This window comes from Coregonus clupeaformis, chromosome 25 (assembly GCF_020615455.1).
Source record: "Coregonus clupeaformis isolate EN_2021a chromosome 25, ASM2061545v1, whole genome shotgun sequence".
NCBI classification, from domain to species: Eukaryota; Metazoa; Chordata; class Actinopteri; order Salmoniformes; family Salmonidae; genus Coregonus; species Coregonus clupeaformis.
Genome location: NC_059216.1, coordinates 22742892 through 22756571, shown reverse-complemented (window position 1 = coordinate 22756571; position 13680 = coordinate 22742892). Strand labels below are relative to the sequence as shown.

At 43.9% G+C, this 13680-nt stretch overlaps 1 pseudogene; it reads left to right on the top strand.

Annotated features, from left to right (window-relative positions):
- The window catches only part of LOC123481865, a 42144-nt pseudogene that overhangs the window by 12706 nt on the left and 15758 nt on the right, over positions 1-13680 (top strand).

The following is a 13680-nucleotide window of genomic DNA, read 5'->3' as shown; positions in this document are numbered from 1 at the left end:
GGTAATGTTAAACTTATCTGTTCTTTCACCTGTTGGACGTGACCGGACAAAGGTCGGGGAATGTTCTAGAGGTGTCCTCGGCTCGCTCTACCTGCAGTGCAAACAGCGCCACCTGCCTGATGGATGAGAAGACCTCATTTCTATCCACAACACACTTGAGAAATACTGGACTAGCGCAGTTAGCAGTCAATCAGTTATAACACGCTGACTTGTAGAAGGGGTTGTGGCATACAGTTTGTATGAATGTACTTTTAATTCTTTTTAGGTCTGGATTGACATGTATTTAATGAATCCCAAAAACTGTTTTGCAGATAATGCTATAACAGTCTATACAGTATGGGAAAAAAGTATTTGATCCCCTGCTGATTTTGTACGTTTGCCCACTGACAAAGAAATGATCAGTCTATAATTTTAATGGTAGGTTTATTTGAACAGTGAGAGACAGAATAACAACAACAAAATCCAGAAAAACGCATGTCAAAAATGTTATAAATTGATTTGCATTTTAATGAGGGAAATAAGTATTTGACCCCCTCTCAATCAGAAAGATTTCTGGCTCCCAGGTGTCTTTCATACAGGTAGACGAGCTGAGATTAGGAGCACACTCTTAAAGGGAGTGCTCCTAATCTCAGTTTGTTACCTGTATAAAAGACACCTGTCCACAGAAGCAATCAATTAATCAGATTCCAAACTCTCCACCATGGCCAAGACCAAAAGAGCTCTCCAAGGATGTCAGGGACAAGATTGTAGACCTACACAAGGCTGGAATGGGCTACAAGACCATCGTCAAGCAGCTTGGTGAGAAGGTGACAACAGTTGATGCGATTATTCGCAAATGGAAGAAACACAAAATAACTGTCAATCTCCCTCGGCCTGGGGCTCCATGCAAGATCTCACCTCGTGGAGTTGCAATGATCATGAGAATGGTGAGGAATCAGCCCAGAACTACACAGGAGGATCTTGTCAATGATCTCAAGGCAGCTGGGACCATAGTCACCAAGAAAACAATTGGTAACACACTACGCCGTGAAGGACTGAAATCCTGCAGCGCCCGCAAGGTCCCTCTGCTCAAGAAAGCACATATACAGGCCCGTCTGAAGTTTGCCAATGAACATCTGAATGATTCAGAGGAGAACTGGGTGAAAGTGTTGTGGTCAGATGAGACCAAAATCGAGCTCTTTGGCATCAACTCAACTCGCTGTGTTTGGAGGAGGTGGAATGCTGCCTATGACCCCAAGAACACCATCCCCACCGTCAAACATGGAGGTGGAAACATTATGCTTTGGGGGTGTTTTTCTGCTAAGGGGACAGGACAACTTCACCGCATTAAAGGGACGATGGACGGGGCCATGTACCGTCAAATCTTGGGTGAGAACCTCCTTCCCTCAGCCAGGGCATTGAAAATGGGTCGTGGATGGGTATTCCAGCCTGACAATGACCCAACACACGGCCAAGGAAACAAAGGAGTGGCTCAAGAAGAAGCACATTAAGGTCCTGGAGTGGCCTAGCCAGTCTCCAGACCATAATCCCATAGAAAATCTGTGGAGGGGAGCTGAAGGTTTGAGTTGCCAAACGTCAGCCTCGAAACCTTAATGACTTGGAGAAGATCTGCAAGAGGAGTGGGACAAAATCCCTCCTGAGATGTGTGCAAACCTGGTGGCCAACTACAAGAAACGTCTGACCTCTGTGATTGCCAACAAGGGTTTTGCCACCAAGTACTAAGTCATGTTTTGCAGAGGGGTCAAATACTTATTTCCCTCATTAAAATGCAAATCATTTTTTTTGTTATTTTTTGTTGTTATTCTGTCTCTCACTGTTCAAATAAACCTACCATTAAAATTATAGACTGATTATGTCTTTGTCAGTGGGCAAACATACAAAATCAGCAGGGGATCAAATACTTTTTTCCCTCACTGTAAATCCTAACACCAATAGAAACGTCTTATATGCAACAAGTTTGGAGAGCTACTGATTCAAACCTCCATTCAGATAACAATAGAGAGAGTAGGAGAGAGGGAGAGGTGACAAAACGAGTGAAGGAATGCTCAAATGAAAGGCTGATCTGTTATTCATTCTGTGTTGCTATTGAAGCTCGAACCACCGTCCCTTTATGTGGCAAGGCCTGTGAAAGAAATTACATAACCAACCTACCTGCTGCCTGGCAGGCAACAGAAAAAGGCATATTTTCACACACATGGGTATATTATGCACTCTGAGCCTTTGCAGCAAATTGCCCTGATTTCTGTCCTATTATATTAGGGTAATTGGAGGGTTTATGAGGCGTGATTAATCGTGGGTTGGGGGCATCGGGAGGCGGCGGAGGTCCAGGCAAGGTACCGCACTGCTCCGGAATGCTAAGTGCTTTGGGCCGAGGCTCACTGCCAGCTCATTGGCTGGAAATACGAGCGACGGGTTGGCCTTTCATTCCCGCCGGTTGAAATGGCACTAATAAAGCATCACCTCCTAGACATGTCTGCCCCGTGACGGAGTGGATAGTTGGCTGGTTCTGCGGTTGGACACGTCACATGGCAATTGGACTATGACTCTGGTCTTGCAATTGTTCCTCAGGAGAGCAACACTCAGGAGAGCAACACAAACAGTGGTAATGGGAGTGGAATTGGTCATTGCAGATGGGTGGGGTTTTTGTATTCAGTGATGATTCAGTTTGAAGTACATAGGCCTAGACTTTTAGGCAAATACAGTAAATGCTAAATAAGCCCAATAGTCTTTAGAAACCCCCCATCTTGGAGCTGCTGGAATGAAGTAAACCCATTGATTCAGCATTGATTTGTTCCTCTCACTCTCTTAGGGCCGTGGGCCACTTCAATCTGGCCTGGAGATGCTTAATGCTGCGCTCGGCTGGCAAGGAGCCCTGCATTCCCCCTTGGACCTGAACCTTAACAACAAACCTGAATGCTAATATGATAACACTGACCCCTACAACACAAAACCTAAACAACATGCAATGGTATCCGCCATTAGCCTAACCATAAACGGACTAAACCTGAGCACAGCACTGATATATAATGACAGTTCCCATGACATAACCTCAACACCTAACCTTAAAATTATCCCAAATCTGACCATAAAACACCAATCCTTAATACTCCACCTGTCCATACAACGCCACACCTTAACACCAAACATGTAACAAACAATATAACTGATCTAACTCTCAAACTCCGCTGTCAATGGTTGAAGGTCCCAGCCTGGTCCCAGCCAGGTCCCAGCCAGGCTATCTGTCAGAGTATGATTGAGTTATGACGTGAGGAGGAGGGGTCACACCGTCCTCAGCTGACACATCCAATCAGTCACCGTCTCAAGTACCCAGTCCTATGTGTCACAGTGTAGCACGATTCAGACCAGAGTTTTGTTTTAAGAATCAACTTTGATTTGTTTTTGTTTTTATCCAAGATGCGTGTGTCCGTACGTGTGTACGAATTTCAAATCAAAATTTAATTGGTCACATACACATATTTAGCATATGATATTGCGGGTGTAGCGAAATGCTTGTGTTCCTAGCTCCAACAGTGCAGTAGTATTTAACAATTCACAAAATACACACAAATCTAAAAGTAAAATAATGTAATTAAGAGATATATAAATATTAGGACGAGCAATGTCGGATTGGTATTGACTAAAATACAGTAGAATAGAATACAGTATATACATATGAAATGAGTAAATCAGTATGTAAACATTATTAAAGTGACCAGTGATTCCATGTCTATGTATATAGGGCAGCAGCCTCTAAGGTGCAGGGGTTGAGTAACCGGGTGGTAGCCAGCTAGTGATGGCTATTTAACAGTCTGATGGCCTTGAGATAGAAGCTGTTTTTCCAGTCTCTCGGTCCCAGCTTTGATGCACCTGTACTGTCTCCTCCCTTCTGGCTGATTGCGGGGTGAACAGGCAGTGGCTCGGGTGGTTGATGTCCTTGATGATCTTTTTGGCCTTCCTGCGACATCGGGTGCTGTAGGTGTCCTGGAGGGCAGGCAGTGTGCCCCCGGTGATGCATTAGGCACACCGCACCACCCACTGGAGAGCCCTGCGGTTGCGGGCGGTGCAGTTGCCGTACCAGGCGGTGATACAGCCCGACAGGATGCTCTCAATTGTGTATCTCTAAAAGTTTGTGAGGGTCTTAGGGGCCAAGCCACACGCTGTTGCGCCTTCTTCACCACACTGTCTGTGTGGGTGGACCATTTCAGATTGTCAGTGATATGTACGCCGAGGAACTTGAAGCTTTTCACCTTCTCCACTGCGGTCCCGTTGATGTGAATAGGGGCGTGCTCTCTCTGTCTCCTGAAGTCCACGATCAGCTCCTTCGTTTTGTTGACGTTGAGGGAGAGGTTATTTTCCTGGCACCACTCCGCAAGGGCCATCACCACCTCCCTGTAGGCTGTCTCGTCATTGTTGGTAATCAGGCCTACTACTGTTGTGTTGTCTGCAAACTTGATGATTTGAGTTGGAGGCGTGCATGGCCACGCAGTCATGGGTGAACAGGGAGTACAGGAGGGGGCTGAGCACGCACCGTTGTTGGGCCCCTGTGTTGAGGATCAGCGAAGTGAAGGTGTTGTTTCCTACATTCACCACCTGAGGGTGGCCCGTCAGGAAGTCCAGGATCCAGTTGCACAGGTTGGGGTTCAGACCCAGGGCCCAGAGCTTAATGATGAGCTTGGAGGGTACTATGGTATTGAAGGATGTAGTCAATGAACAACATTATTACATAGGTATTCCTCCTGTCCAGATGTTATAGGACAGTGTGCAGATGGGATAGGGTAGCGGGATTTCTTATAAGCGTCCCGGATTAGTGTCCCGCTCCTTGAAAGTGGCAGCTCTAGCCTTTAGCTCGATGCAGATGTTGCCTGTAATCCTTGGCTTCTGGTTGGGATATGTACGTACGGTCACTGTGGGGATGACGTCGTCGATGCACTTATTGATGAAGCCGATGACTGAGGTGGTATACTCCTCAAAGCCATTGGATGAATTCATGAACATATTCCAGTCTTTGCTAGCAAAACAGTCCTGTAGCGTAGCATCCACGTCATCTGACCACTTCTGTATTGACCGAGACACTGGTACTTCCTGCTTTACTTTTTGCTTGTAAGTTGGATTCAGGAGGGGATAGAATTATGATCAGATTTGCCAAATGGAGGTGAGGGAGAGCTTTGTATTCGTCTCTGTGTGTGTGGAGTAAAGGTGGTCTATAGTTTTTTCCCTCTGGTTGCACATGTGACATGCTGGTAGAAATGAGGTAAAACGGATTTAAGTTTGCCTGCATTAAAGTCCCTGGCCACTAGGAGCGCCACTTCTGGATGAGCATTTTCTTGTTTGCTTATGGCCTTATACAGGCCATTGGTTTGTGGTGGTATATAGACGGCTACAAATAATATAGATGAGAACTCTCTTGGTTTTATGTGAGCGCATGTGTGTATGTAGTCAGAATTCCTGTATTTATTCACCTCTTACATTTATTTTCTTGCTGCGTGCTTGTCTTTTGAAGCTGACCTGGGCCTTGCAGGGGCTAAGTCTTCACGTTGCCCCGTCTGAGGCCCTCCCCTCAGTGGGGAGGCAGTCTACTTTAGACCCACGCTTCAGTGACTGCAGATTACACCAACACAAATTAAATCAGGAAGAGAGAGGGTCCCGTACGGGCCTACTGTAAATACACTGTGCTATATCCTGCTACATGTTGCTAACTTCCTGTTAGTGTAATACTGCCGCTACTGTGTCAGTAATAAAACATCCCATTCATTATAAAAGTAGGGCTACTGCAAATAGAAATTGACAAATAGGATATATAGTTTTGTCAGAACAGAAAATGGTTGGATGGTTTGATAGGACAGTAAAGGATGCTTAATGGTGATATCAGTTTCAGGTGTTAGTCATGTCTGCCTGTCTCTGAGGGGCTAATTTAGGGAGTGACGGTAGACTGGCTTTAACGTCATCTGGGGGTGTTTCCGACTGACTGCCTTTGATATTAAGGGAGCTCGGAGGATTCAAACTTCTGTGAAGACAATGGTATTGTCCTCAACTTCTCACTCTCCCATGCAAGAAAATACATTTGTGTCCACTGTTCAGACCTGCCACCCTCTCACCATGCCAAGTGTGGGCACACAGCACTGAGATGCCCATTGTGCCCACTGCCTGTTCTTGCCCCTCCCCTCTTCTAATACCAATAACCACGGGCCTTGCTTCGAATCTCAATATATTGCTAACCTTTGGGGTAGACTGTAGACCCAAACATGCAAGCAAACAAGCGCACACACGTGCACACACACACACACACACACACACACACACACACACACGCAGCTGTTTGCTGTCCTCTGGGAGACAGGCAAAGGGTTTATCTTCACTAAGTAGCTCAACACTTGCATTTGTTGCTTTTCAGAAAAATGTTTATAACCCCTTCAGCTCATTGTTTTATTTGGTTGATCTGAAACATGTCGATAAATAAGTGCCTCTAATAGATCATAGATTTTGATTTCTTATCTACAATACATACACTACAGTTCAAAAAGTTTGGGGTCACTTAGATACAGTGGGGAAAAAAAAGTATTTAGTCAGCAACCAATTGTGCAAGTTCTCCCACTTAAAAGATGAGAGAGGCCTGTAATTTTCATCATAGGTACATGTCAACTATGACAGACAAAATGAGAAAAGAAATTCCAGAAAATCACATTGTAGGATTTTTATGAATTTATTTGCAAATTATGGTGGAAAATAAGTATTTGGTCAATAACAAAAGTTTCTCAATACTTTGTTATATACCCCTTGTTGGCAATGACACAGGTCAAACGTTTTCTGTAAGTCTTCACAAGGTTCACACACTGTTGCTGGTATTTTGGCCCATTCCTCCATGCAGATCTCCTCTAGAGACAGTGATGTTTTGGGGCTGTCGCTGGGCAACATGGACTTTCAACTCCCTCCAACGATTTTCTATGGGGTTGAGATCTGGAGACTGTCTAGGCCACTCCAGGACCTTGAAATGCTTCTTACGAAGCCACTCCTTCGTTGCCCGGGAGGTGTGTTTGGGATCATTGTCATGCTGAAAGACCCAGCCACGTTTCATCTTCAATGCCCTTGCTGATGGAAGGAGGTTTTCACTCAAAATCTCCGATACATGGCCCCATTCATTCTTTCCTTTACACGGATCAGTCGTCCTGGTCCCTTTGCAGAAAAACAGCCCCAAAGCATGACGTTTCCCACCCCCATGCTTCACAGTAGGTATGGTGTTCTTTGGATGCAACTCAGCATTCTTTGTCCTCCAAACACGATGAGTTGAGTTTATACCAAAAGTTATATTTTGGTTTCATCTGACCATATGACATTCTCCCAATCCTCTTCTGGATCATCCAAATGCACTCTAGCAAACTTCAGACGGGCCTGGATATGTACTGGCTTAAGCAGGGGGGACACGTCTGGCAATGCAGGATTTGAGTCCCTGGCGGAGTAGTGTGTTACTGATGGTAGGCTTTGTTACTTTGGTCCCAGCTCTCTGCAGGTCATTCACTAGGTCCCCCCGTGTGGTTCTGGGATTTTTGCTCACCGTTCTTGTGATCATTTTGACCCCACGGGGTGAGATCTTGCGTGGAGCCCCAGATCGAGGGAGATTATCAGTGGTCTTGTATGTCTTCCATTTCCTAATAATTGCTCCCACAGTTGATTTCTTCAAACCAAGCTGCTTACCTATTGCAGATTCAGTCTTCCCAGCCTGGTGCAGGTCTACAATTTTGTTTCTGGTGTCCTTTGACAGCTCTTTGGTCTTGACCATAGTGGAGTTTGGAGTGTGATTGTTTGAGGTTGTGGACAGGTGTCTTTCATACTGATAACAAGTTCAAACAGGTGCCATTAACACAGGTAACGAGTGGAGGACAGAGGAGCCTCTTAAAGAATAAGTTACAGGTCTGTGAGAGCCAGAAATCTTGCTTGTTTGTAGGTGACCAAATACTTATTTTCCACCATAATTTGCAAATAAATTCATTACAAATCCTACAATGTGATTTTCTGGATTTTTTTTCCTCAATTTGTCTGTCATAGTTGACGTGTACCTATGATGAAAATGACAGGCCTCTCTCATCTTTTTAAGTGGGAGAACTTGCACAATTGGTGGCTGACTAAATACTTGTTTTCCCCACTGTATGTCCTTGTTTTCGAAAGAAAAGCAATTTTCTTTTGTCCATTAAAATAACATCAAATTGATCAGATATACAGTGTAGACGGCTGATTTGTTGTAAATGGCTATTTATAGCTGGAAACGGCTGATCTTTTTATGGAATATCTACGTAGGCATACGGGGGCCCATTATCAGCAACCATCGGTCCTGTGTTCCAATGGCACGTTGTGTTTGCTAATCCAAGTTTATCATTTTAAAAGGCTAATTGATCATTAGAAAACCCTTTTGCAATTATGTTAGCACAGCTGAAAACTGTTTTGCTGATTTAAAGAAGCAATAAAACTGGCCTTTTTGAGACTAGTTGAGTATCTGGAGCATCAGCAATTGTGGGTTTGATTACAGGCTCAAAATGGCCAGAAACAAGGATATTTCTTCTGAAACTCGTCAGTCTATTCTTGTTCTGAGAAATGAAGGCTATTCCATGCGAGAAATTGCCAAGAAACTGAAGCTCTCGTACAATGCTGTGTACTACTCCCTTCACAGAACAGCGCAAACAGGCTCTAACCAGAATAGAAAGAGGAGTGGGAGGCCCCGGATGCATAACTGAGCAAGAGGACAAATACATTAGTGTCTAGTTTGAGAAACAGTCGCCTCACAGTTCCTCAACTGGCAGCTTCATTAAATAGTACCCGCAAAATACCAGTCTCAACTTCAACTTTGAAGAGGCGACTACGGGATGCTGACCTTCTAGGCAGAGTTGCAAAGAAAAGTCATCTCAGACTGGCCAATAAAAATAAAAGATTAAGATGGGCAAAATAACAGAGGAAGATTGGAAAAAAGTGTTATGGACAAACAAATGGAAGTTTGAGGTGTTCGGATCACAAAGAAGAACATTTGTGAGACTCAGACCAAATGAAAAGATGCTGGAGGAGTGCTTGATGCCATCTGTCAAGCATGGTGGAGGCAATGTGATGGTCTGGGGGTGCTTTGGTGGTCGTAATGTGGGAGATTTGTACAGGATAAAGGGATCTTGAAGAGGAAGGCTATCACTCCATTTTGCAACACCATGCCATACCCTGTGGACGGGCGCTTGATTGGAGCCAATTTCCTCCAACAACAGGACAATGACCCAAAGCACAGCTCCAAACTATGCAATAACTATTTAGGAAGAAGCAGTCAGCTGGTATTCTGTCTATAATGGAGTGGCCAGCACAGTCAACTGATCTCAACCCTATTGAGCAGTTGTGGGAGCAGCTTGACCGTATTACATTTACATTACATTTATATTTACGTCATTTAGCAGACGCTCTTATCCAGAAGCGACCTACAGTTAGTGAGTGCATACATTATTTATTTTTATACTGGCCCCCCCGTGGGAATCGAACCCACAACCCTGGTGTTGCAAACGCCATGCTCTACCAACTGAGCTACATCCCTGCCGGCCATTCCCTCCCCTATCCTGGACGACGCCAATCGTACCGTATGGTACGTAAGAAGTGCCCATCAAGCCAATCCAATTTATGGGAGGTGCTTCCCAGGAAGCATGGGGTGAAATCTCTTCAGATTACCTAAACAAATTGACAACTAGAAAGGTCTGCAAGGCTGTAATTGCTGCAAATGGAGGATTATTTGATGAAAGCAAAGTTTGAAGACACAATTATTATTTCAATTAAAAATCATTATTTCTAACCTTGTCAATGACTACATTTCCTATTCATTTTGCTATATTTCCTATTCATACTCATTTCATGTATGTTTTCATGGAAAACAAGGAAATTTCAATGTGACCCCAAACTTTTGAACGGTAGTGTACATGGCATGGAAGCACTGCATTTGACTTGGCGTAGCTGGTCGACGATTTAAACTAGTTCTGATCTGAAAAATGATCTCAACTGCAATGGCAGGCTGGTTTCCTTCTGCATAAGGGAGAAGCAAAAGGTGTAATGCGAGCTCAACATAAAAAATTCATTGTAATATTTAAGCAAATTTAAAAAGCTTGACGTTTCGGCCACCATTGCCCATCATCATGAAATGCATTCAGTTCATATAGACTCTTAGGCTTAATCCTATTCCAAAGCACCTTGGCGATGTAACCATGGATGACCATCTTACTGAATCTAAGATGCAAACAAACCACCAGCATTCTTCCTCATCCCCAACAAAGACTTGTCTGATTGCCTTTCTGATGTCCACTATCCCTTCCATTGAGGTGAACAAGATGTATGCTACAGCTAGCTGAATCAGCGTCCACTTTGGACCGGCAGCCCTCAGTTTTTTTTCTCTCGCTCTCTCTCGCTCTCTCTCGCTCTCTCTCTTCCTCTCCTTCCTCTCTGTCTGTCTGTCCTGTCTGTCCGGTCGGTCTGTCCTGTCCTGTCTGTCTGTCTTGTCTGTCCTGTCTGTCTGTCCTGTCTGTCCGCCCGCAGTGACGGGCAATGGCTCTTTGAGAGGAGTATACAGAGGTTTGAAGCTGAGGAGGAACAGAGTGTATTGTCACTGTCTGGAACTCTGTAGGTTTGCGAAGTGGAATTCATATGTACTGATGACCTCATCCTGGTTCCAGATTGGGCTGATCAACACACAGTGCCTCTTTCAATATCCACACAATGAACTTTGATTTGACTAGAATACCACTTACAATGAGACAATGTCTTGGATGCATTCAACATGATAGTTAGCTAGTGTGGATATTTAAAAAAATGACCAGTGATTACCTGACTCTGTTCTGATGTATATCCACACTAGCATACTACCTAGTATGAAACAATATATTGGGAATATATTCTATGTGATACGCTACTATAGACATTGGAACGTGGCTGACCTTAGATTGACCTTGTCTCTCCTCCTCTCTTCTCTCTCTACAGGTTGTGCTTCATAGTGGCTCTGGGCTACCTCAGTTTCTGCCAGATCACCCGGGTCTACGTGTTCGACTATGGCATGTACTCTGCAGACTTCACTGGGTATGTTCTGGGTGTTGTGTTGACTATCAATGACATTAATTTGCATGTATCAATCAATCAGAGACAAGGGAGCTGAGAATTCCAGGAGACATGGCAGTCCTCGAGAATTGGAGTCGAATGCCCCTGCACGCTATGGGTGTCCAAATATTGTTAGTACCACATAACCAGCTGTGGAGTAAATCGAAAAGTCCAGCAACTACAATGCACTTAACTGTAATGTACATTGGGGTGCATTGATCAAGACTTCAGTTCCACCTCCTCCCTGGTTTCTGGTGAACCAGAAAACCAAACGAGTGCTAGGGCAGGGGTGGCCAGTTGCTAAGCAACCCCAGTAGGAGACCCACAGCATCACAAGTGCAGACCTCCCTCTTTGCCTCTTTGATTTCTTCTTTCTTCCTCTCCATTCCTTTCTTCTCTCGTTCCTTCCTTTCTTCTCTTCCTTATTCATGAAATGCCGATGACTAAAAGCTTGGAAATGGCACAGAATATCATCAAGTCATACTTAATAGGCTCTTTGTAGTTTCTCCCTGGGTTAGACGGTCAGGGCACAATCTATTCCATGCAACATAGTCATCTGCTACCAGTTTTAACTTGCTACTAACTTTAACTTGGGGTGTTGTATCATTTTGAACGACTGATTTTCTGTGCAACCTACAGCTAATGAATACTCCCATTAATAAGGATAGTCTTTAAGATTTCACCCCACAGTTCTTCAGTCATATGGTATTACATACGTGACACTGTGTCTTGTTGTCTTCAGGGCATATAGAAAAGCATACACAGACTTAATAGACATTGCTGATAGCAGCAAGAAGTAAGTCTTCCATTACAAAGAGTGAGGATATGGTAATGCATGTTAGCTACAGTAGTGTTCCCAGTGCTTTCAGTGAATGATGGTCAATTAAGCAATAAGGTACATTAAGGTACCTCGTAATTAGAGCAGTAAAAATAAATGTTTTGTCATACCCGTGGTATACGGTCTGATATATCGCTGCTGTCAGCCATTCAGCATTCAGGGCTCGAACCACCCAGTGTGTAATTAATAATATATCCCTGATGGAGATGGGATGTTAATATATTATGTAATGAGAAGAAGTTAGCTACAGTGTAGGTGAGCAGTTGCAGTCAGGGGTGATATAAGTTGATGTGATTGGTTACTCTCCTCTCCTGTGTTCTCTCCTATAGACCAATGATGGTCATCACTCAGAAGATAACCAGCCTTGCGTTTGAGATACATGACGGTGAGACACCTGTGTGTGTGTGTGTGTGTAAACAAGCGTGTGTATTTGTGTGCGTAATATGATTCTTATCGTCTGTGTGTCTCTATATCTAAGGAAGTCAGTCGTGGTGGTGATGGAACACGCCATTTGTCATTGATAAGGCTGTCATGACAGTTGCCTGGGAGATAAAAGTAGCAGCAGAGAGGGAGGCAATAACAGTGGTTTTATGAACTGCTCTCAGTTTCCTCTCTCCAAGCCAGCTAAAGCTACAACTAGCAGGGGAAGTCAGGAACTCTACCACGTTCTATGCATAGTGAGAGAGATCTGGCTAAAGCTACAACTAGCAGGGAAGTCAGGAAGTCTATGCATAGTGAGAGAGATCTGTGTCCCCTTTTTAATAGAAAAATAAGCAAGACATCAGAGGGGATATGAACGTCAAATTGTATTATATTGGTTTCAGCTGCTAGGACTTTTCGTAGGCAAGTTTCCATTATGTGTTTGTTTTAGGCAGGGTTTCTGTATAAGCACTTTGAGACATCTGCTGATGTAAAAAGGGCTTTATAAATACATTTGATTGATTGATGCGTTTGGCACCTTTCAGACAATAAATAGTCCCCTTTATATCCCGTTCATCTGGTTTTATTCCTTTTGAATTGAAAAACAAACAACGTATACCATTTCAACTAGTAGTTTTAATTTTCTAAATATCTCTTTGTCGACAGAATGCATAATACAGTAATTGATACTGTAGTGCTTGTATGGTGAGGAATTTTGACCGTGGACTCAGTTGAGGGGGCAGGGGTGGCATTGTAAACAAGTGTATGTAACGAGAAACGTTCTCCATCCCTCTCCAAGTTCCTGTCACGTTCGTTGTGTAATCGGACCAAGGTGCAGCGTGGTATGCGTACATAGTCGTTTATTTTAATAAACACCGACAAAATAACAAAATCCAACAGAATGTGAAGTTCAAGAGGCTAAACATCAAACAAGCCAAACAGAAACATGATCCCCAATCAGAGACAACGACCGACAGCTGCCTCTGATTGGGAACCACACCCGGCCAACATAGAAAAATATAAATTAGATTTCACACCCTGACCAACCCAACTAGAGATCTCAATGTCAGGGCGTGACAGTTCCTCTGTAAGCCTTTTCCTTTCCTCTACACCAAATCATCCATAACGTCAGATACAGTATGCAGAGTGAAGTGTGTGTCAAATCAAATCCACGTTTATTTGTCACATACACAGTTTACAGCAGGTATAAATGCTGCAGCGAAATGCTTACTTGCGAGCTCCCTCAGCAGTGCAGTACAACGTGTGTGTGTGTGTGGTGAATGGGGATTACATAGCTGTAGTCCTTTTGAAGTATTGTAAAGTAGAAC